Here is a 5096-nt window from a genome sequence, read left to right as displayed (position 1 = left end):
CAACTACAAGGACATAGCAGAAGTATTTTATTTATCCAGCCAATGAGCCAACATGTCAGTACCCTCTCCCACCTGATTAGCCAATCCTTCTAACTTTTAGGAGGGAGTGTTTTTCAGGGGGAGGGGGGGGGTAGAAGAGTGGGTGTCATTTGTGTAAAATGACAAAATAAATAAATCTTTCTTCTTTTTGCTTTTGCACTGTAGCTTGGTAAAACATATTTTCAGAGTAGCTTCCCGAACTCTGTGTATGTCTTAAATTTTGTTCCATGGCACTGCACCACCATTTTTTGGTGGCTCCTGTGTGGCATCGTGGACTAAGTCAATGCCCTGCAGTGCAGCTGTGTCATCTCAGCCTGTGGTTCAAATCCCCATGTGACACAAAGCGTGGGCAGGGGTCCTGTAGAGGGAGCTGCAAATTGGCTTGCGTTCTCCTCTTAGTGTGATCCAAATGCATTATGGTTGTGTGGGCAGTGTTCTAAGAAATAGAAAAGCTTGTTGTAATGTGTATCAGAGTAACTTATAGATGAATAATAAAAAAAAGAGCTGTCAACAGAACATTGTACTGTGCATCAGTCAATACAGAATTCCTGTAACAGTATCTAAAGTGACTGAAGGTTTGTTTGCCTACTCTCCACATCATTCTGGTGGGTGGGTAACAAACCACAAGAATAATATAAAGCAGACCGAGGTACAACTTGTACTAGTGACGATAAAAGGCCACTCTACAGTAAAATGGTCAGATTTGCCAAAGGGTGTCTCATGTGAGTGTGCAACCGGCATGCTCCCTGCAGGAATGTCCATCAGAGCAGTTGCCAGATAATTCAATGTTTGCTACTCTACGTAAGACCCCTTTTAGTTGTTTAGATGATTTTGTCAGTATGTACAACGGGGCGTACAACCGCGGACCACATTTAACCCCGCCAGCCAAGGACCCCCACATCCAGTTTCTTTTCCTGCAGGATGACCTGAGGCCAGCCACCCCGGGAGTTGGAGTTGCAGTGGGTTTTCAGGACAAACACCTGCAAACGTTCATAGGGAAGATGATTTGTGTGCTTGTCATCATCACCGGGGTTTTTCTGATGTCACTCCTGTGAACAAGGTTGTGCTGGATATCATTTTTTTATGGAAATCTGAATACACAAATTATTAATATTTAAATGATTAAAATTAATGTATTATTAAATAATTTGAGAATACAGTGGGGCAAAAAAGTATTTAGTCAGCCACCAATTGTGCAAGTTCTCCCACTTAAAAAGATGAGAGAGGCCTGTAATTTTCATCATAGGTACACTTCAACTATGACAGACAAATTGAGAAAAGAAAATACAGAAAATTACATTGTAGGATTTTTAATGAATTCCTTGGTAAATTCCTTGGTAAAATAGGTATTTGGTCACCTACAAACAAGCAAGATTTCCGGCTCTCACAGACCTGTAACTTCTTTAAGAGGCTCCTCTGTCCTCCACTCGTTACCTGTATTAATGGCACCTGTTTGAACTTGTTATCAGTATAAAAGACACCTGTCCACAACCTCAAACAGTCACACTCCGAACTCCACTGTGGCCAAGACCAAAGAGCTGTCAAATGACACCAGAAACAAAATTGTAGACCTGCACCAGGCTGGGAAGACTGAATCTGCAATAGGTAAGCAGCTTGGTGTGAAGATATCAACTGGGGGAGCAATTATAAGAAAATGGAAGACATACAAGACCACTGATAATCTCCGGGGCTCCACGCAAGATCTCACCCAGAACCACACGGGGGGACCTAGTGAATGACCTGCAGAGAGCTGGGACCAAAGTAACAAAGGCTACCATCCGTAACACACTACGCCGCCAGGGACTCAAATCCAACAAGGGCATTGAAGATGAAACGTGGCTGGGTCTTTCAGCATGACAATGATCCCAAACACACCGCCCGGGCAACAAAGGAGTGGCTTCGTAAGAAGCATTTCAAGGTCCTGGAGTGGCCTAGATAGTCACCAAATCTCAACCCCATAGAAAATCTTTGGAGGGAGTTGAAAGTCCGTGTTGCCCAGCGACAGCCCCAAAACATCACTGCTCTAGAGGAGACCTGCATGGAGGAATGGGCCAAAATACCAGCAACAGTGTGTGAAAACCTTGTGAAGGACTTACAGAAAATGTTTGACCTCTGTCATTGCCAACAAAGGGTATATAACAAAGTATTGAGATGAACTTTTGTTATTGACCAAATACTTATTTTCCACCATATTTTACCAATAAATTCATAAAAAAATCCTACAATGTGATTTTTTTTCTAATTTTGCCTCTCATAGTTGAAGTGTACCTATGATGGCTGACTAAATACTTTTTTGCCCCACTGTATTTGGCACATTCTAAAATATTTATATTTGTTGTGGGGGTGCAGTGTCTAACCGGGGGAAGTAGGAGCAACAGCGACCTCTACCAGAAGGTAGCAGTAAGGCAACACCTGATCGCTAACAGCTGAACCCAATAATTGCCATGTGTTTCTCTCTCTTCTTAAGGCCTCTGAATGCACAGGAGAGGAGCCTAAGAAGTCAGAGATGGAGAGAGGAGAGACCTGAACAGAAAATCAACCAAAGGAAAATACAGTTATCGGAACTGCAGCCACGTCCCCAGTTTTTCAACTAGGACAGGATGGGGGCACAGTGAGGGAGAGGCCATGGGGACGATACCAATATGCTTCCCCCTCTCTGATACGGCACTCACGGATGCGGACCTGCTATGCCCCCTGGACGAGTGGAGGTGCTCCAAGGTCACAGAAGGAGATCTTGGTGCTCCTCCCCCAGGAGCTGACTACCTGAACCGCAAGCATAAACGCGACGGTATCCCGCTTGGCCGCTGAGGACAATGTGGAAGCCTATCCCCTGGCCTTTGAACACACCACTGCATGTGAAGGATGGTGCACAGAGTAGTGGGCCGGGCTTCTAGCACCACTGCTCACCAGCAAGGCCCAGGCGGATTACTTCGACCTGGGCCTTACTGGTGAGCATCCCATAATCATCTCAATCCCTGGGATAGGACCAAGCGGTACCACGCCTGGATGTTTGTGGAGTCACCCCGGGGAAGCTTTATAAATTAATTCAGCTGGTAAATGGCTGGCTGGAGCCAAGTCTTAGCTCAGGCTACATCTGAGACCCTAGTTGTAAATAAGTGCCTGAGGGAACTCTGTGGCGAGATGCAACAAGTCATTGGTCAGACTAACCCTTTTACAGTCAACCAGCTAGTACAGCACATAGAAGCCAACAAAGTCACCAAGAAGCTCACTAGGCAATCGCAAGGCAAGAAAACCAGTAATGCACGGGCCCAAAGCCCACAGCCTGGCCCAGAAGCAGTACCAGGAAGGGACAGCGGTCAGATGAAAAACAGTGCTAGCCGAGGCCTGTTGGCATGCCGAGCTGGACCCTGCCTGGCGGGTACCAGTGCGTCCAAGGGGAGCGGACACTGTGCCATGTACCCCTGGCACCCTGGTTCCATTACATACATCTCCGTTTTGGCTTGCACAGAGCTGCAACCACCTTCCAATGGCTTGTGGATACCCTGCTGCATCCTGCTCAGACCTAAGCCACTGCCAACATAGATAGCGTTGTTGTACAAAAGCTAAGACTGGGAGGAACACCTAGATCACCTGTGCTCCAGGTTAGCCAGTTAAGAGGCAACAGTGTTGTTGGCCAACCCCAAAAAGTGCCACCTAGGGCTGGATGAAGCGGAGCACTCGGGGGACACAAAGTGGGTTGATCAAGCCCCAGATGGAGTAGACTTGGACTGTCCAGGAGTGGCCACAGCCCAAGGACAAAAAAGGGGTCTGTTCATTCTCTGGCAACACTGGTTACTGCAGGCAGTTCATCCCAGGGTACACCAACACAGCCGCCCCTCTGGACTTCACTAAAAGGACCGGCCAATGAAAGCGGTGTGGGGACCAGCAACAGAGAAGGCTTACTAGACCCTGAAAGGCAGACATAGCTTCTCTGAGCCAGTGTTGGGAACTCTGTATTTCCAATGGACGTTCATGGTCCAAATGGATGCATCTGGCCAGGTCATATGATGCAGCTCCATCACTCTCCTTCTCAGTCAAATATCTAAATATTTAAGTGTTAAAATGGAAAAGTGTTAAAAAACAAGCGCAAACTTACTAAGCGCAAACCAGGTGGAATGGCGTATTGCTGCAGAATGCTGGGGTAGCTGGTTGAGTGTGCCTTGAATTGAAAATAAATCAGTATCACAAGCAAAGCACCCCCACCCCATCACACCTCCTCCTCCATGCTTAACAGAAACATGCAGAGTTCACCCACTCTGCGTCTTACAAAGACACAGCAGTTGGAACCAAGGATCTCAACTTTGGACTCACCAGACCAGGTCTCTTCTTATTGGTGTTCTTTAGTAGTGGTTTCTTTGCAGCAATTCATCAAAAAAGGACTGATATTGTCTCTTGTGAACAGTTGATGTTGAGATGTGTCCATTACTTGAACTCTGTGAAGCATTAATTTGGGTTGCAATCTGAGGTGCAATTTCAGAGGCTGGTAATTCTAATCTCTTTTCTGTAGCGGTCCTCATAAGAGCCAGTTTCATCATAGTGGTAGATGGTTTTTGCTGCTGCACTTGAAGAAACGTTTAAAGTTCTTCCAATGTTCTAACTTGACGGACCTTCATGTCTTAAGATAACAATGGGCTGCCGTTTCTGCTTGCTTATTAGTGCAGTTCTCTGCCATAACATGGACTACTACAGTATAGACATAATGATGGTCTTCTGTATACCAACCCTACCTTGTTACCTGCTGTATGCCCACACTAAAACATTGAAGAAATTCCACAAATTAACTATTAACAAAGGTTAAAATAAATGCACTCCAGGTGACAACACCATGAAGCTGGTTGAGAAAATCCATTGAGTGTGCAAAGCTGTCATCAAGGCAAAGGATGGCTTCTTTGAAGATTGTAAAATATTCATGATTAATGCACTTAATGCATGATTCCATGTGTTCATTCATAATTTTGAGGTATTCACTATTATTCTGCAATTTGGAAAATAGTAAAAATAAAGAAATACCCTTTTATGAGTAGGTGATTCCAAACATTTGACTTGTACTCCACATA

This window comes from Esox lucius, chromosome 1 (genome assembly GCF_011004845.1).
Source record: "Esox lucius isolate fEsoLuc1 chromosome 1, fEsoLuc1.pri, whole genome shotgun sequence".
Classification (NCBI taxonomy): domain Eukaryota; kingdom Metazoa; phylum Chordata; class Actinopteri; order Esociformes; family Esocidae; genus Esox; species Esox lucius.
The sequence above is the reverse complement of the archived record's forward strand: the minus strand, read 5'-3'. Positions refer to the sequence as shown.